Source organism: Chenopodium album, chromosome 23, assembly GCF_948465745.1.
Source record: "Chenopodium album chromosome 23, dcCheAlbu1.1, whole genome shotgun sequence".
NCBI classification, from domain to species: domain Eukaryota; kingdom Viridiplantae; phylum Streptophyta; class Magnoliopsida; order Caryophyllales; family Amaranthaceae; genus Chenopodium; species Chenopodium album.
Window position 1 is genome coordinate 230,516 of NC_137856.1, and position 21,609 is coordinate 252,124.

General features: G+C 33.0%; 1 long non-coding RNA gene across 1 annotated transcript; it reads right to left on the reverse strand.

Moving 5' to 3' along the window:
• Positions 1–17,926: 17,926 nt before the first annotated feature.
• LOC145609100 (uncharacterized) lies at positions 17,927–18,956 on the reverse strand. Its single transcript, XR_014105975.1, has 2 exons — positions 18,661–18,956; positions 17,927–18,117 (listed from the first exon to the last, which is right to left on the reverse strand). It is a non-coding gene; the product is annotated as an uncharacterized LOC145609100 (long non-coding RNA).
• Between the last annotated feature and the right edge of the window lie 2,653 nt (positions 18,957–21,609).

The window sequence follows — 21,609 nt, forward strand, 5'->3', positions numbered from 1 at the left end:
CCTTTGAACCATGTACTAATGAAGGTTGAGTAGCTTTGTTAGGAAATATTATGCAAAAGTACCTATTGTATTTCTTAAATATATTATTGAAGGCTATTATCCACGCATTTTTAGGAATTTTTTTATGTGATGGGGCCCGGTGGCGAAAAGTCTTGAGACCCTAGGGGATACGTCTTAGAGACATATAATGACGTTTGGAATCATATATTACCATTATATGTTGTCAAAAATGTCAGTGGTAGACTTAAGATCACGAAGTCGATTGAAGTTTTGAAAGGGTAATTTGACCATTGTAAGGCAAATTTGATGGTTTCACCCACCAAATTGGACTCCAGGAAGGTATTAGAGACAACGGTAAACATCTCGGCAATTTTTATTTTCGGGCAAAAAATGGTAAAAAAAATTCAAAAATTGAAGTTTAACGCTTTTTAAGGAATTTTTTATGTTACACAGGCCGTGGCTAAAAGTCTTGACACCTTAGGGGATACATCTTATAGACATATAATTACGTTTGGAATCATATATTACCATTATATGTTGTCAGAAATGTCCGTGGTTGACTTGAGTTCACGAAATCAATACAAGTTTCGAATGCATAAATTAACCGTAATAAAGCAAATTAGATGGTTTCACCCACCCAATTGGACTCCCGGAGGGTATTAGGGACCATGGTAAACATCTCGACAATTTTTTTTTCCGAGCGAAAAATGGTCAAAAAAATTTAAAAATTGAAGGCTATTATCCACGCTTTTTGAGGAATTTATTATGTTACGGAGCCCGGTAGCGAAAATTCTTGAGATCTTAGGGGATACATATTATGGGCATATAATGACATTAAAAATCATATATTACCATTATATGTTGTAAAAAATGTTCGTAGTAAGGCTTGAATTCACGAAATCGGTACAACTTTCGAAACCATAAATTGACGGTAATAAGGCAAATTAGATGATTCCACCCACCTAATTGGACTAGCGGAGGGTATTAAAGACCATGGTAAACATCTCGGAATTTTTTTTTTCCGAGCGAAAAATGGTCAAAAAATTCAAAAACTAAAGCTATAATCCACGCTTTTTGAGAAATTTTTTCTGTTACGGGGCCCGCTGGCAAAAAGCCTTGAGAACCTAGGGGATACATCTTAGGGACATATAATGACGTTTAGAATTATATATTACCAGTATATGTTTTCAAAAATGTCCGTCGTAGGCTTGAGCTCACGAAATCGGTACAAGTTTCAAACGAGTAAATTGACCGTTTTAAGGCAAATTTAATGGTTCCACCCACCCAATTGGACTCTCTTAGGGTATAAGGGACCATGGCAAACATCTCGGCAATTTTTATTTCCGGGAGAAAATTAGTCAAATTTTCAAAAAATGAAGGCAATTATCCACGCTTTTTGAGGAATTTTTTATGTTACGTGGCCCGGTGGAAAAAAGTCTCGAAACCTTAAAGGGATACATATTAGGGACATATAATAACGGTCAGAATCATATTTTACCATTATATGTTGTCAAAAATGTCCGTGGTGGGCTAAAGTTCACGAAATCGATACAAGTTTCGAACGCATAAATTGATCGTAATAAGGCAAATTAGATGGTTCCACTCACCCAATAGGATTCCTAAAGGGTATTAAGGACAATGGTAAACATCTCGACAATTTTTATTTCCGTGCCAAAAAAGTCAAAGAATTCCTAAAATTAAAGGCTATTATCCACGATTTTTGAATAATATTTTATGTTACGGGCCCGGTGGTGAAAAGTCTTGAGAGCATAGGGGATACATCTTAGAGACATATAATGATGTTTTGAATCATATATTACCATTATATGTTGTCAAAAATGTTTGTAGTAGGCTGGAGTTCACGAAATCGGTACAAGTTTCGAACGGGTAAATTGACCATTTTAAGGCAAATTAGATGATTCAACCGACCCAATTAGACTCCCGGGGGGTATTAGGGACCATGGTAACTATCTCGACAATTTTTATTTCCGCGCGAAAAGTGGTCAAAAAATTCAAAAATTGAACGCTATTATCCACGCTTCTTGAGGAATTTTTTTATGTAACGGGTCCTGGTGGCGAAAAGTCTCGAGACGTTATGGATTACATTTTTGGGACATATAATGATGTTTGGAATCATATATTACCATTATATGTTGTCAAAAATGACCGTGGTAGACTTGAGTTCACGAAATCGGTACAAGTTTCGAACGCGTAAATTGACTGTAATAAGGCAAATTAGATGGTTCCACCCACCCAATTGGATTCCTGCAGGGTATTAGAGACCATGGTAAACATCTCGGCAATTTTTATTTTCGGGCGAAAAAAGGTCAAAATATTCTAAAATTAAAGGCTATTATCCACGATTTTTGAAGAATTTTTTAAGTTAAGTAACCTGGAGGCGAAAAGTCTTGAGACCTTAAGGGATACATCTTAGGGACATATAATGACATTTCGAATCGTATATTACCACTACATGTTCTCAAAAATGTCTTCGGTAGGCTTGAGTTCACGAAATCGGTGCAAGTTTCGATCGGGTAAATTGACCATTGTAAGGAAAATTTGATGGTTCCACCCACCCAATTGGACTGCTGGAGGGTATTAGGAATCATGGTAAACATTTCGGTAATTTTTATTTTCAGGCAAAAAATGGTCAATAAATTCTAAAATTGAAGGCTATTATCCACGCTTTTTGAGAAATTATTTATGTTATGGGGCCCGGTAGCGAAAAGTCTTAAGTCCTTAGGAGATACATATTAGGGACATATAATGACATTTGGAATCATACATTACCATTATATGTTATCAAAATGACCGTGGTAGGCTTGAGTTCACGAAATCGGTACAAGTTTCGAATGCGTAAATTGACCATAATAAGGCAAATTGGATAGTTCCACCCACCCAATTGGACTCCCAGAGGGTATTAGGGACCATGGTCCAGTAGCGAAAAGTATTGAGACCCTAGGAGATACATCGTAAGGACATATAATGACGGTTAGAATCATATATTAACATTATATGTTGTTAAATATGTCCGTGGTAGGCTTAAGTTCATGAAATCGATACAAGTTTCGAACGCGTAAATTGATCGTAATAAGACAAATAAGATGGTGATAGGATTCCTGGAGGGTATAACGGGCAATAGTAAACATCTCGGCAATTTTTATTTTTGTGCGAAAAAAAAGTCAGAAAATTTCTAAAATTGAAGGCTATTATCCACGATTTTTGAAGAATTTTTTATGTTACGGGCCCGGTGGTGTAAAGTCTTGAGACGATACATCTAAGAGACATATAATGATGTTTGGAATCATATGTAACATCCCAATAATTCTCCCTTTTTCAAACCACTTACTTTAAATAAAATAGTGGAGAACCATTGACATGTTACCGCCACGTATTAAAACGTTAAGGCTTTATCAAAGTATCGCAGCGGAAAAACAAACTTAAGTATTTAAAATAACACAATTTAGAAAACGAATAAGTCAAAGCTTACAAATTGGAACCATATAAGGCCCTTATTTAAAACCAAACCAATATTAAAAATCCAAAACATAAATGAAATAGCAAAGCATAAATAAGTTCAACACAAGAATCGAATACTCTCAATCACACCAATCCCTTGACAATGCGTTTGTCAAATCCCTTAACTTCACATCATCAAGCTAACCTGTGCATACTGCTCCCCAATAATACAAGTGTAATAATTGGATCATCACAGGGTCATTGAAAGGCGAAGGCCATGACCAAAAGAAAACACACACAAAAGCACGCAATCAGCAAAGCTGAGTACATACAAGCTACAACGTACCAAACCTAGCATGCTCAATTAATTAAAGTAAATAAACATACAATGTGAATTCAATAATCAAGACTCCACACTTAAACAATTCAATTGACTCAACATACTACTAACCAATTCCAAACACTTGACTCATCATATTCAATTTAATAAATTTAATTTAGTTTGGAGTAAGCAATAGACCAGGTTGTCCAATCCAGGTCTCAAATGACCATTTGAAATAAAAGTTTAGCGCGATGCAAGAATGGGCGCGACTCCATTCTCACAAAGTTAGTCTAGGATAATCAACATTACTAGCTTAATTAAATAATGTAGTTCAAAACTACATAACACATTGTACTCTGAAAATAACCTTTATCAACTCAACCTCGAATAATAATACAAACCTTTACTCAACTCTCTATCCCGTAAGTGTGCCATGCTCATTGTTCTATACCTAGCCTTGGACATGGGTAATTCGAATAAAACCAACAAGTATAAAAACTTGAATACTCCCAATAACTAGAAAACACCTTGAACCAGACCACATACGGGTCAATTCCCACTGTAGGGGACCATAGAAAAATAATTAATAAAGATTGTACCTCATTCTTAACTCATGATCATTATCTCATTACCAACATGCCAAGGACTAAGGTCTATAACGCCGAGCCTCAAACCCATAACAAAATAAATAATTTTCAACCTTTTGATCTCACACATTGATCAAATAACCATTCACAAATTAATTTATAATATCTCAATATTGGCACATGTTCCCAAATAACATAACAATTCGATTCATAATGTCTCAACTCTTAAAACACATACTAATAACCCAAATATAATCATATCTCAACCCAAAAATAATACTCTGCATTAATAATCCTAAAACCTCAAGAACAATACTCCCTATAGCAATAACATTAAAAAAAACCCAGAAATATAACACAATCATTCAATATAACAATAGTAGCAAGACAATTAAATCAGATCATATCATAAAATTATATACGTCAATCATATATACATACACTCAAGCATATGAATATCCAATTATACAATAATAATATAAGGTAATAATTATACAAACAATTAATCCAATAATTCAACATGTTTGCATCCATAATTCCATACAAACATAATCAATTCACCAAAACATGTCTCATAAACATAAGCACATGAATTAATTAAATGTATAACCAAACAATTTTCATCCAAGTGTTCTCTAATCATGAAACTAAGTTCTTTTCTTTGGTACCTAAACATGATACTACTTACAACGAAGTAGACATGTACGTACCTCGTACAAACAATCCTTTGAGCCACTTTTAATCACTTAAAATTCTCCTAGGGAATAATCATCACTTCCTAGAAAACAACCAACAATTAATATTACTATCCCAAGTAATTTCCAACAATATAATATGATGAAAAACTTATTAAAATAAAAAAACACATATTTATATGCTTAATTAACTTTAAACATAATTAATTTTATTAATCAAACTCAAGGATAAAATTTTAAAAATAAAAAACTTCGTTAAAAATGAAAAACTGCCCGAAAATCATATTTAGAGGCAGAATTTGGCCACGAGAGGGTGGTGCTCACTACAAAAGGTAGTGAGTCTTTCTTAAAACATCGTTTCCACATGGAAAACACTACTTTTTTGTCAAAATCGGATGAGTTCAGAACCTAACCGGGATTAAAACGGGATTAATATTAACGAACCGAAATCTAAACATTAAAACACGAATTTACGTGTTCAAAATAATCTGAAAACTAATTAGTAATATAATCACCAAAATTTCAAAACATCATTACTATAAAAGCCCTAAATCAATTGTTCATAAAAACCCTAAAATCATGATTTTCAATAAATTGAAACCCTAGGTTTATAATTCATAAAATATGAAAATTATAACATTTATAAAATCTGAAATTTATAATCTTTATACCATTAAAATATAATTTAATACTAAAAATATAATCTTTATACTAAAATCAAAACCCAAAACAATTAAAATAACATTAAGCAAAATAATGAAACAAAGGAGGATGAAAATAAGACTAACCTTTTTGTGTGGGAAATTTTGGGGATGTATGGGGTATTTATAAGAGAGAGAGTGGTGTAGGGTTAGTTTTAAGGTTGGGCCTCATAAAATTAATGGGCCAATTAAGAAAGGAAAATGGGTTTGGTTTGTTGGACATAAATTATTGAAGAAAGGTTCATAAAAAGTTATTTGTAATAAAATCGTTCATCAAACCCAAAAATAATTTGAAACTTTTGAAATTAAATCCGAAAAAAAATACAAATAAAAATTATGAATAAAACATAATTTCATTACTAATATATTTAAAAATACGGGGGATTACAATCTACCCCTCTTAAAAGAAGTTTCGTCCCGAAACTTAGCACAAAATCCCTTAAATTGCAAAACTTTTGCATAAAGCCATTTCAAAAATTTCAAAATTATGTTGCTGGAATTCCAATTGTGTCATAATATCGACACTAATACTTTATCACCATCCCAATTTACGCACTTCTCTAGATGCATAAACAAATAAAATTGCTATGAAAAGCATGAAAACACCATAAAATAGCATAAAATAGGGTAAAAAAAAAAAACGCGAAATTATACGCATTCTACCCCCCTTAAAGAACAAGAGTTACGCCCTCGTAACTCACCTCATTAAACAACTTAGGTTATCTCTTTCTCATATCATCCTCGGCCTCCCAATGGCTCATGTTTTCCTCACTTTTCGAGTATACCAAAATATCATCAATAAAAACAACTACAAACTTGTTCATGGAATACTCGATTCATCAAGTCTATAAAAATTGCAAGTGCATTGGTCAACTCAAAAGACAAAACTGTAAACTCGTAGTGCCCATATCTAATCCTAAAAGCAGTCTTAGGTATATCCTTATCAGCCACTCTTAATTGATGATACCCCGAACGTAAATCAATCTTGAAAAACACACTAGCTCCCTTCAATTGATCAAACAAATCATCGATCTTGGGTAGTGGGTACTTATTCTTTATTGTGACATTATTTCAACTCTCTATAATCGATCCACAATCTCATGCTCCCATATTTCTTCTTCACAAAATACATCCAAAACTCATTCACAATTGGCACATCTTCCACATTCACTTACTACTCATTTCCAAGTCTTGCACACAACAAAAGAACAAAGGATGCCCCTTACGTACAAGTTTTGACAACTTTAACGCAGAAATAATCCCAATACCATTTGGTTTCCCAAAACGTCTGTAATACACAATCTCCCCCAAAGAACTCCTTAAGTAAACATTCTTTATCTCACAATCAATCTTATATTAGCTTATAAGTGGCTAACCAATCTATTTCCAAAATGACATCAAGGTCATCCAACTCAAATTCTATAAGATCAGATGGAAAATCAGTCTCTCCAATCCTCAAAGGTAAACCCTTATGTATCTTGGTGCACCTCACAACCTCACTAGTAGGCAAACTAATAAGCAAGTCAATCGAATTTGGTTCAACTAGTCCTAATAGCAGCAGCTAAAGCATCATTGTTAGTCATCCTCCTTCTCTACCTAGAAATGTAACACACTCTTAGGCTGACATCAGCGCGAAAAAAAACTCTTCTTGCTTAATAAATCACATTCATAATCATCAAATATATATATTAAGGTAGAAAGGTGGACACGGCCACACAATCGCCCCTAATAAGTCACTTTCAAAGGAAATGATTATTTATTTTTAATCATTCCTACGCACACGAAAATTAAATAAAATAATTCCCTTGATTCAATTCCACCAAAATTCATGCATCAAGTGCATAACATCATTAAATTAACACACATTAGTAGACACATAATTACATGCTTCACACAAATAAATTAAATCATTTAAACATTTCACATTACACAAAGAATCTCATTCCATTCCATTCCATATGACATGCTTTAATCCTTAAACATGATACTAAGTGATCACTCAAGTTTGCACCATTACATGAACATACACAATTAAATAACTTGCATGATCACTTCATACAATATAAAAGCATTAAGTAATTAATTACAATGCATAAAGAAATAAATAATCTATTCTATACGCCCTTTCTAATGCTACCCAAATCTCACCGATAAGCAAAATAAGCACACAAGTTAGGAATAAAAATAAATAATTAAATTCATTTTATTTCAAAATAACAAAAATACTTTGAAAATATATAAAACAAATAAATAAACTTTTTTTATTAAATGCCGAAATAAATATATTAGAATAGAATAATTTTTGAAAATCTAAGTTAACTTTAAATAAGGTAGTCGAATAAACTCATTAGATTTAAAACGTTAGGCGCCTAAAAACTTTAAATTAAATTTGGTGGTAATTAAATCGAACCTAAGCTCCCAGATACCACTTTGTAACATCCCAATAATTCTCCCTTTTTCAAACCACTTACTTTAAATAAAATAGTGGAGAACCATTGACATGTTACCGCCACGTATTAAAACGTTAAGGCTTTATCAAAGTATCGCAGCGGAAAAACAAACTTAAGTATTTAAAATAACACAATTTAGAAAACGAATAAGTCAAAGCTTACAAATTGGAACCATATAAGGCCCTTATTTAAAACCAAACCAATATTAAAAATCCAAAACATAAATGAAATAGCAAAGCATAAATAAGTTCAACACAAGAATCGAATACTCTCAATCACACCAATCCCTTGACAATGCGTTTGTCAAATCCCTTAACTTCACATCATCAAGCTAACCTGTGCATACTGCTCCCCAATAATACAAGTGTAATAATTGGATCATCACAGGGTCATTGAAAGGCGAAGGCCATGACCAAAAGAAAACACACACAAAAGCACGCAATCAGCAAAGCTGAGTACATACAAGCTACAACGTACCAAACCTAGCATGCTCAATTAATTAAAGTAAATAAACATACAATGTGAATTCAATAATCAAGACTCCACACTTAAACAATTCAATTGACTCAACATACTACTAACCAATTCCAAACACTTGACTCATCATATTCAATTTAATAAATTTAATTTAGTTTGGAGTAAGCAATAGACCAGGTTGTCCAATCCAGGTCTCAAATGACCATTTGAAATAAAAGTTTAGCGCGATGCAAGAATGGGCGCGACTCCATTCTCACAAAGTTAGTCTAGGATAATCAACATTACTAGCTTAATTAAATAATGTAGTTCAAAACTACATAACACATTGTACTCTGAAAATAACCTTTATCAACTCAACCTCGAATAATAATACAAACCTTTACTCAACTCTCTATCCCGTAAGTGTGCCATGCTCATTGTTCTATACCTAGCCTTGGACATGGGTAATTCGAATAAAACCAACAAGTATAAAAACTTGAATACTCCCAATAACTAGAAAACACCTTGAACCAGACCACATACGGGTCAATTCCCACTGTAGGGGACCATAGAAAAATAATTAATAAAGATTGTACCTCATTCTTAACTCATGATCATTATCTCATTACCAACATGCCAAGGACTAAGGTCTATAACGCCGAGCCTCAAACCCATAACAAAATAAATAATTTTCAACCTTTTGATCTCACACATTGATCAAATAACCATTCACAAATTAATTTATAATATCTCAATATTGGCACATGTTCCCAAATAACATAACAATTCGATTCATAATGTCTCAACTCTTAAAACACATACTAATAACCCAAATATAATCATATCTCGAGCACTTTGTAACACCCCAATAATTCTCCCTTTTTCAAACCACTTACTTTAAATAAAATAGTGGAGAACCATTGACATGTTACCGCCACGTGTTAAAACGTTAAGGCTTTATCAAAGTATCGCAGCGGAAAAATCAAACTTAAGTATTTAAAATAACACAATTTAGAAAACGAATAAGTCAAAGCTTACAAATTGGAACCATATAAGGCCCTTATTTAAAACCAAACCAATATTAAAAATCCAAAACATAAATGAAATAGCAAAGCATAAATAAGTTCAACACAAGAATCGAATACTCTCAATCACACCAATCCCTTGACAATGCGTTTGTCAAATCCCTTAACTTCACATCATCAAGCTAACCTGTGCATACTGCTCCCCAATAATACAAGTGTAATAATTGGATCATCACAGGGTCATTGAAAGGCGAAGGCCATGACCAAAAGAAAACACACACAAAAGCACGCAATCAGCAAAGCTGAGTACATACAAGCTACAACGTACCAAACCTAGCATGCTCAATTAATTAAAGTAAATAAACATACAATGTGAATTCAATAATCAAGACTCCACACTTAAACAATTCAATTGACTCAACATACTACTAACCAATTCCAAACACTTGACTCATCATATTCAATTTAATAAATTTAATTTAGTTTGGAGTAAGCAATAGACCAGGTTGTCCAATCCAGGTCTCAAATGACCATTTGAAATAAAAGTTTAGCGCGATGCAAGAATGGGCGCGACTCCATTCTCACAAAGTTAGTCTAGGATAATCAACATTACTAGCTTAATTAAATAATGTAGTTCAAAACTACATAACACATTGTACTCTGAAAATAACCTTTATCAACTCAACCTCGAATAATAATACAAACCTTTACTCAACTCTCTATCCCGTAAGTGTGCCATGCTCATTGTTCTATACCTAGCCTTGGACATGGGTAATTCGAATAAAACCAACAAGTATAAAAACTTGAATACTCCCAATAACTAGAAAACACCTTGAACCAGACCACATACGGGTCAATTCCCACTGTAGGGGACCATAGAAAAATAATTAATAAAGATTGTACCTCATTCTTAACTCATGATCATTATCTCATTACCAACATGCCAAGGACTAAGGTCTATAACGCCGAGCCTCAAACCCATAACAAAATAAATAATTTTCAACCTTTTGATCTCACACATTGATCAAATAACCATTCACAAATTAATTTATAATATCTCAATATTGGCACATGTTCCCAAATAACATAACAATTCGATTCATAATGTCTCAACTCTTAAAACACATACTAATAACCCAAATATAATCATATCTCAACCCAAAAATAATACTCTGCATTAATAATCCTAAAACCTCAAGAACAATACTCCCTATAGCAATAACATTAAAAAAAACCCAGAAATATAACACAATCATTCAATATAACAATAGTAGCAAGACAATTAAATCAGATCATATCATAAAATTATATACGTCAATCATATATACATACACTCAAGCATATGAATATCCAATTATACAATAATAATATAAGGTAATAATTATACAAACAATTAATCCAATAATTCAACATGTTTGCATCCATAATTCCATACAAACATAATCAATTCACCAAAACATGTCTCATAAACATAAGCACATGAATTAATTAAATGTATAACCAAACAATTTTCATCCAAGTGTTCTCTAATCATGAAACTAAGTTCTTTTCTTTGGTACCTAAACATGATACTACTTACAACGAAGTAGACATGTACGTACCTCGTACAAACAATCCTTTGAGCCACTTTTAATCACTTAAAATTCTCCTAGGGAATAATCATCACTTCCTAGAAAACAACCAACAATTAATATTACTATCCCAAGTAATTTCCAACAATATAATATGATGAAAAACTTATTAAAATAAAAAAACACATATTTATATGCTTAATTAACTTTAAACATAATTAATTTTATTAATCAAACTCAAGGATAAAATTTTAAAAATAAAAAACTTCGTTAAAAATGAAAAACTGCCCGAAAATCATATTTAGAGGCAGAATTTGGCCACGAGAGGGTGGTGCTCACTACAAAAGGTAGTGAGTCTTTCTTAAAACATCGTTTCCACATGGAAAACACTACTTTTTTGTCAAAATCGGATGAGTTCAGAACCTAACCGGGATTAAAACGGGATTAATATTAACGAACCGAAATCTAAACATTAAAACACGAATTTACGTGTTCAAAATAATCTGAAAACTAATTAGTAATATAATCACCAAAATTTCAAAACATCATTACTATAAAAGCCCTAAATCAATTGTTCATAAAAACCCTAAAATCATGATTTTCAATAAATTGAAACCCTAGGTTTATAATTCATAAAATATGAAAATTATAACATTTATAAAATCTGAAATTTATAATCTTTATACCATTAAAATATAATTTAATACTAAAAATATAATCTTTATACTAAAATCAAAACCCAAAACAATTAAAATAACATTAAGCAAAATAATGAAACAAAGGAGGATGAAAATAAGACTAACCTTTTTGTGTGGGAAATTTTGGGGATGTATGGGGTATTTATAAGAGAGAGAGTGGTGTAGGGTTAGTTTTAAGGTTGGGCCTCATAAAATTAATGGGCCAATTAAGAAAGGAAAATGGGTTTGGTTTGTTGGACATAAATTATTGAAGAAAGGTTCATAAAAAGTTATTTGTAATAAAATCGTTCATCAAACCCAAAAATAATTTGAAACTTTTGAAATTAAATCCGAAAAAAAATACAAATAAAAATTATGAATAAAACATAATTTCATTACTAATATATTTAAAAATACGGGGGATTACATCATATATTACCATTATATGTTGTCAAAAATGTCTGTGGTAGGCTAGAGTTCATGAAATCGTACAAGTTTCGAACGGGTAAATTGACCGTTTTAAGGCAAATTAGATGGTTCCACCCACCCAATTAGACTCTTAGAGGGTATTAGGGACCATGGTAACTATCTCGACAATTTTTACTTCCGCGCGAAAAATGGTCAAAAAATTTAAAAATTGAAGGCTATTATCCACGCTTTTTGAAGAATTTTTTATGTAATGGGGCTCTTGAGACATTAGGGAATACATCTTAGGGACATATAATAACGTTTGGAATCATATATTGCCATTATATGTTGTCAAAAATGTGTAATCCCCCGTATTTTTAAATATTTTATAAATGAAAATCTATTTTATTTATAATATTTATTTGTTATTTTTCATAATTTAATTTCAAAAGTTTCAAATTATTAATCTGGGTCGAAAATTATTTGAACAAATTATTTTATGCACCTTTATTCTACAATTTATGTCCAATCATACAAGCCTAACCCATTTGTTTACTTAATCGACCCATTATTTTTATGAGGCCCAATCTTTCTTTTTACCTTACAATAATTCTCTCCTATAAATATCCCATGAATCTCCAAAAATTTCCCACACAAAAAGGTTAGTCCTATTTTCATCCTCCTTTGTTTCATTATTTTGCTTAATGTTAATTTAATTGTTATGGGTTTTGATTTTAGTATAAAGATTATATTTTTAGTATCAAATTATATGTTAATGGTATAAAGATTATAAATTTCAGATTATATTTATGTATAAATTTCATATTTTATGAATTGTAAACCTAGGGTTTCAATTTATTGAAAATCATGATTTTAGGGTTTTTATGAACAATTGATTTAGGGCTTTTATAGTAATGATGTTTTGAAATTTTGGTGATTATAACTACTGATTAGTTTAACTTAATTCCAGATTATTTTGAACACATAGATTCGTGTTTTAATTTTTAGATTTCCGTTCGTTAATATTAATCCCGTTTTAATCCCGATCAGGTTCTAAACTCATCCGATTTTGACAAAAAAGTAGTGTTTTCCATGTGAAAACAACGTTCTAAGAAAGACTCACTACCTTTGGTAGTGAGCACCACCCTCTCGTGGCCAAATTCAGCCTCTAAATATGATTTTCGGGCAGTTTTTGATTTTTAACGAAGTTTTTTTAAAATTTTATCCTTGAGTTTAAAGGGTAAGAGATAATTTAATTTTTCTATGGATAACTTAAGTATAAAGATGTATTTTGATGAAGTTTTGAAGTGGTTTTCAATTAGTTTAAAATGCTGGTATTTTATTTAAAGTAGTATAATTGTGATTTTAATAAAAGGGTGTGATTACCTATTAAAAGGGAGATTTTTAGGGGTTTTTATATAATTTTTGGATTTTTATTAGACTTTGAACTTGCTGTAATTTCATGTATAAGAGTGTATTTTAAGGTTTTTATGAAGAAAAATTTAAAGAACTATATATAAGTCTTTAATTTTAACAAAAGGGAAGGTTTTAAAGTGTTGTTTGATTTGGATTTTGAAGGTTTTAAAGTAAGTTAGTATTGCTGTAAATTTAATTGATTGGGTATTGATTGAGATGTTATTATTTGGCATAGGAGAGGAGTTTATTGAAGGTGATTTCTAGTTAGTAAAGTGGCATACCAATTCGTTTGCTCAAGGTACGTACAAGTTACAAAACCTTGCTTTTAGGTGCATGTTTAAGGACGGATCGAGAACTTAGTATCATGTCTAGGGATGACTGGGTTAAATTGTTTGGTTATACATTGTGAATTTCCTTTGACGTGCACTATTCCTTATTGTAATTATTGGTTATGTTCTAATTATGCAAGGTGCGCTTAGAGGCAAAGGTATGTGATTGGTGAAAAGACTTAATTATTACTCATTCATGATTTTATGAAATAGGATGAGTAAAGGAATGGTTCATGTCTTATAAGACAAGGTTAAGAGTTTGGGGTGCCTTATGCACTCAAGGTGTTTATACACCGAGGTAGTAAAGGAATAAATAATAAATGTTGCTTGCCACTAATAAATCAAGAATTGAAATTGAAAAGTTGCTTTACTTGATTGAATTGATATTGGATTGATTGTATTGTTATGCATATGAGTCATCACCAAGTCTAAACTTGTAAATCACGTAAAGTGCAAGATGGATGAGCAATAAAACTCTGGATTGGTGCACTTCTGGAGTAATGACAATCAGGGGTTGGGGTACATGGGGTATTAGCCGTGTACTTTTCTCGAGGCCGTCTGATCTACGAGTCTCTTATTTCAAATATTTTTCAAAACTAGGAGTTAGGTGAGATCTCATACTAACTACGGTCAAGGAGTCGCGCCCGTGGTCGTTGGATGTTTATTGATGTTTCCGAAAGGAGGCATGGGGTTTTTCTTTTATTGATGTTCCAAATGGAGCATGGGTTGGACAACCTTGTCTATTGCGTAATCCAATGAACAAAAAAATAATGATTTACCTATTATTAATTAATGGAGTCTTAGTAATATAAATAGTTGAGTCGTGTGTTGAGTCTATAATTTAATGATGCATGATGATTGATTATTAGTAGCATGTTATGGAATTCTTAATTTATTTTGCAGCTTGTATGTGCTCAGCTTTGCTGATTGCGTGCTTTGTGTGTCTTTCTTTGGTCATGGCCTTCGCCTTTCAATGACCCTGTGACGATCCAATTTTTACACTTGTAATATTGGGGAGCAGAATTACCACAGGTTCTTACACATGCAGCATTCATCAGGGTTGTGGGATCTTGAGTAGAGAGTTGGTTGTTTCATTTTATTTCTTTTGCAAGTTTAAATTTATTTTAATTCAATTTTATTCGACACTATTTCTTTTGGGTTTGAATTTATTTGAACACTGAATTTAATCACTTACTACTTTTATTGGGTTTTGAATAAGGGCCTTAATGGTTCCAAGTTGTATGACTTAATTTGGTTTCATTCGTTGATTTTGAAACTTATTTATAACTGATTTAGTTTTTCCGCTGCTATTTTCTGATAAAGCCTTAACGTTTGAACACGTGGCGGTAGCACGCCAGTAATTCTCTTGAATATTGTTCAGGGTCCTCAGAGGTTTAAAGAGAGAATTATTGGGGTGTTACAAAGTATTATAATACCCGAATATTTTATAGTTTTATATTATAGATTTTATAAAAAAAAAATAGTTATTTTTATTTATTATATCACTTTCCTAATCTTATATTTTTATTTTAGAGTTCGGAAAGTTTTAAAACCCTATTTTGTTTAAATAGCACTGTACAATTTAAAGCGTATATAAACTATTTTAAACCCTAAAAATATTAAAATACTTATATTGTTAAAAAAAAAACGGGCAGCAGCCGATTTCCTTTTTGCCCATGCGTAATACATGTAAATGAAAGTGAAATTTGTTGCTTCTGGTGAGATCTTGTTTCATTCTCCAATATCTAGTAATATGTCTATTGATCTTTATGATCTAATAGTTATATTGTGTACTTTATCTATAGGAAAGCTGCAAATTTATACGTAGTATATTGTTATAAGGAAGGCCGCAACGTAGTTCAGTCTTTCTTTCTCTTGCTTTTGAATTGAATGTCGGATGCGATTGTAATTTGTCAAAAGGTAATCACACTATCGATTTCCCGGAGTTATTTGATTATACATTATCGTTTGTATTGATTGTATTTCGTGTTATTGTATGTAAATTTCATGATTTGTTCATATAGATTTATATATATGTGTGATTAGTTGTGTATATTTCGTACTATATGATTTAATTGTCGTATTAATTGATTGTGTTATGATGTGTTCATTATATATATATATTTATCCCCGTCCCTTGGTCGTAATTAGTAGTGTTTTTGGCTCCTACGAGCCACTTTTATCACTAATTTGTGTTTTCCAGTGCTTTGGTAGTTTTGCTTGAGTTTTGTAGGAATTTGCGTACTTGGAGCAATTTCCCGGGTTTTTTCGAGGAGCATCTACAAGTATTGGAAGACCGCGACCGCTTTCGATAGCCCAAGGCCGATTGGAGGGATCAAATCGGTGATTAAGGGCTCGGTTATGAAGATTTGAGGACTTGGGCCAAGTTCGGAGGCCCAAGAGTTGGAGATTTCGAAGCCCATGAGCATCGCCCAAGTCCACTCTCTCCGCCCGGAGGCGCGCCCGGTCGGGCGGGCCAAGTCAACGTGCGCCCGGTGCACGCGCCCGGCCGGGCGCGAGAGAAGCTTTTGGGGAGAAAAAGGCGGGCCCGGTCGGGCGAGCCCTTGCCCGACCGGGCGCGTGTCGTTCCTCAGAGACAATTAGCTTTCCGCTTTGTTTTGTTTTAGCGTTAACTCTTGCTTAGTATTAATGTAATTTTATTAGGCAAGATTAGGATCTCTCTTATCATTATTATTACTCTAGTTTAGTTTTTTTTCTCTCCCTTCTCTCTACTTAACTTTCTCTCTCTAGATTTTATTTTCTTTCCTTGTTCCTCACACTCTTGTAATTCCGCCGTCTTGGTACGATTTCTCCTTTAATTAATCTCAGTATTTTACTCTTTCCGATTTTCTGTTATGTCTTGGTTAATTATTATGTTTTGTTTAGTTTTGATTATGTCCGAGTAGTTTAATTCTAGGGTTTATGGGGATCCATAATTAATATGAAGGGGTAATTTATTATTATTGATTATTGACTATGCATGATAATTTCTTATTGAATTGTTTTAATTCTTTGCAATTAGATTATGAATCGAGCAGATGTAATTTGATTGTGAATGTTTAGCAATATTGAATTGATGAATCGAGCAGATGTTAATTTGATATTAGAGGCTATTTTCAATAGGAACTTAGATCTAGTAAATTGCGAGAGCCTGTTAGATCTATGTTAGTTAATAAATTGCGAGAGCCTGTTAATCATGTTATTTATGCGATGTTGATTTATTGATTGTTATGTTTTATCCCGGAATATTAATTATTGGTGAACCTATGACCCTAGGCCTTCTTATTATTGACTTTCTCCCTAAACTTAACCTCCGTAGAATAGTTTCACATTAAAAACAACAAATTGGTTACTTTAATAATTTAGACTATATTAATTATTTAGGAGTAGAAAGACCAGTTTCCGTGTGGATTCGACCCTACTTCCCTATCTACTTTAGTTAGAGAATTTAGGTAATACTTTTGATTAGGTGATACGACTTTACCCTGTCATGTTATACACTAGGCGAAAAAAGGGGTTGGCCACCGGTTCAAAACCCCCCTTTGCCACCGGTTTTGAACCGGTGGCCAGTGGGGGGGTGGCAAAACCTAGGACAAAAGGCCACCGGTTCAAAACCGGTGGCAAAATCAAGTATTGCCACCGGTTAACCGGTGGCAAAAACTATTCCCGCTTTATTTTTTTTTTGTTTTACATATAAATGCCACCGGTTAACCGGTGGCAATGTACATATATATATATATATATATATTTTTTTTTTTTTTTTGCCTTTTCAAAAAGAAATATCATGGAATTAGAACATCAAAATAAAAATCAAACAATATCAATAAATATAACCGAAAATTTTCAATATATAATCCAAAAATTTTACAGTATAGATCGATAAAATCGATCAATTATTTCTTCCAAAAAAAAATTCGATCAATTACAACATAAAAATCAAAAAAAAAATTACAATCTAAATCAATATTCTTCGACTTGATTCTTGACTTGATCCTTCGATTTAAGATTTAATTCAATACACCTGCACCAATTAAAACAAAAAAAAATAAATCGATCTGCATGTAGCCTTAAAATCAGTTTTAAAAACCCAGAAAAAAAAAAAACCAAATTTATGTTCAAGAATTCGAACAGAAACCCAGAAATTAAAATCACCCCCAGAAAATTCAAAAATACATTAAAATAAAAAAAAAATCGATTTAAGGCAAAAAAAAAATCAAAATAAATCACCCCCAGAAAAATAAAAACAAAAACCCAAGAAAAAAAAACAAATTTATGTTCAACAACTCGGAAAAAAAAAAAAAAGAAATCGGAAACATAACCCCGGAATTTAAATCGAATTCAAATCGATTAACACCAAAAAAATCGAATCAAAATCGATCAAAATCACCCCCAGAAATTTCCAAAATAGATCTAAATAAAAAAAATCGAATTAAACTTTCAAAATCACCCAAGAAAATTCCAAAATCAATTAAACCCATCAATTCCAAACAATATTACAACAATCAAACCCAAAAAAAATCAAGACATTAAACAAAAATAATTAAACCCAGATCGGCGGTGAGACCAATTTTCGCTCTCCAATTTTCGTGGTGGTGTTGCTGGTGTGGTGGTGGCGTAGGTTGGGTGATTTCGCGGTGATTTCGGGGTGAAGTTGGGCGTGGTTGGTGGTGGCTGTGTTGCGGATTTGATGGGGGACGAAGGAGGAGAACGGAGGAGAGAGGACGAAGAGGGAGAGAAGGAGAGAGAGGGGAGTAACAACGACGGAGAGAGAGGGGAGTAAGAACAGGAGAACGAAGGAGAGAACGGATTTGATGGGGGACGAAGGAGGAGAACGAAGGAGATAGAGAGAAGGAGGAGAGCAGGAGGAGAGGCTAGAGAGGAGAGAGAAGTTAGGGTTAGGGTATATAAAGGAAGGGGAAAAGAGAATGATGGGTTTTTTTTTTTACTATTTGATTATTGCCACCGGTTCAAAACCGGTGGCCTTTATCATTTATGCCACCGGTTCAAGCCGAACCGGTGGCAATGTACATATGCCTAATCCCGCCCATTTTTTAAGCCACCGGTTTTCAAAAATCGGTGGCCATTGAGCGGTGTATTTTTCAATTTTTCTACTAGTGATAATTTCTTGGGTTTCTAATGTTGTTTGTATAGATAGTATTGTTTTATTGAGGTTTTAGGGTTATTAATGCAGAGTATTATTTTTGGGTTGAGATTTGATTATTTTTGGATGCCAGTATTATTACCCTAAGAGTTGAGATATTTATGAATCGAATTGTCATGTAATTTGGGAACTCGTGCCAGTATTGAGATACTATTTATTATCAAGTTTATGATTATTTGATCGATGTATGAGATCAAAAGGTTGGGAATTATTATATTTTATTCTTGGTTTGAGGCTCGGCGTTATAGACCTTAGTCCTTGGCATGATGGTAAGGAGATAATGATCATGAGTTAAGAATGAGATACAATCTTTATTATTTATTTTTCTATGGTCCCCTACAGTGGGAATTGGCCCATATGTGGTCTGGTTTAAGGTATTTTCTAGTTATTGGGAGTATTCAAGTTTTTATACTTGTTGGTTTTATTCGAATTACCCATGTCCAAGGCTAGGTATAGAACAATGAGCATGGCACACTTATGGGTTATATGAGTTGATGATTGAGTACAGGTTCGTATTATTATTCAAGGTTGAGTTGATCTATGGTTACTTTTCTCAGAGTACAATGTGTAATGTAGTTTGAACTACATTGTTTAATTGAGCTAGTAATGTTGATTATTTTGCTATACTATGTATTCTGATATGTGGTGATTACTCAGCTTTTTGCTGACGTGTGTGTGTTGTTTTGTTGTGCTACTTTTGTTTGCGGCCATGTCTTTTTCTTATGGTGGCCCTGCGACGATCTATTTTGGAATTTGTCCTTAATGGTGAGCAGACAAGATTGTTTTAGCAGGTTGATCAAGTGATCGTAGCTAAAGGAGCTCAAGTGATCGATTAGTATGCTATAACGAGTTTATACAGTTGTATATTAAATAGCTCAACTAGTTTATTGGGTTGTAATTATTGGGATTTTGTAAGCCTTAACACTTGACAAGTTGTCGAGTGTGGCGGTAATACCTCCGATTTAGGTGTATGCTTCCGCAATTTTATTTAAAGGTTGTTTATTTTTCCTTTATTTATTGTTTATTATTAGCTAGTAAATCGGGGGTGTTACAAAATGACCGTGGTAGGCTTGAGTTCACGAAATCGGTACAAGTTTCGAATGCGTAAATTGACCGTAATAAGACAAATTGGATTGTTCCACCCACCAAATTGGACTCTAAGAGGTTATTAGGAACCATGGAAAACATCTCGACAATTTGTTTTTTCCGGGCGAAAAATGGTCAAAAAATTCAAAAATTGAAGGCTATTATCTACGCTTTTTGAGGAATTTTTTATGTTACGGAACCCGGTAGCGAAAAGTCTTGAGATCTTAGGGGATACATCTTAGGGGCGTATAATTACGTTTGAAATCATATATTACCATAATTTGTTGTAAAAAATGTCTGTGGTAGGGCTTGAGTTCACGAAATCTGTACAAGTTTCAAACGCGTAAATTGACTGTAATAAGGCAAATTAAATGGTTCCACCCACCCAATTGGACTCCCGGATGGTATTTGGGACCATGGTAAACATCTCGGCAATTTTTTTTTCGGGCAAAAAATGGTCAAAAAATTCAAAAATTGAAGGTTATCCACGGTTTTTGAGAAATTTTTTATGTTACGGGGCCCGGTGGCGAAAAGTCTTGAGACCCTAAGAGATACATCTTAAGGACATATAATGAAGGTTAGAATCATATATTACCATTATATGTTGTCAAATATGTCCGTTGTAGGCTTAAGTTCACGAAATCGATACAAGTTTCGAACGCGTAAATTGATCGTAATAAGACAAATTAGATGGTTCCCCTCAACCAATAGGATTCCTGGAGGGTATTACGGACAATGGTAAACATCACGGCACTTTTTATTTTTGTGCGAAAAAAGTCAAAAAATTCCTAAAATTGAAGGCTATTATCCACGATTTTTGAAGAATTTTTTATGTTACGGGCTCGGTGGTGAATAGTCTTGAGACCCTAGGGGATACATCTTAGAGACATATAATGATGTTTGGAATCATATATTACCATTATATGTTGTCAAAAATGTCTGTGGTAGGCTAAAGTTTACGAAATCGGTACAAGTTTCGAACGGGTAAATTGACCGTTTTAAGGCAAATTAGATGATTCAACCCACCCAATTAAACTCCCGGAGGGTATTAGTGACCATGGTAACTATCTCGAAAATATTTTCGCACGAAAAGTGGTCAAAAAATTCAAAAATTGATTGCTATTATCCACGGTTTTTGAGGAATTTTTTATGTAATGTGGCCCGGTGGCGAAAAGTCTTGAGACATTAGAAAATACATCGTAGGGACATATAATGACGTTTGGAATCATATATTACCAATATATGTTGTTAAAAATGACCGTGGTA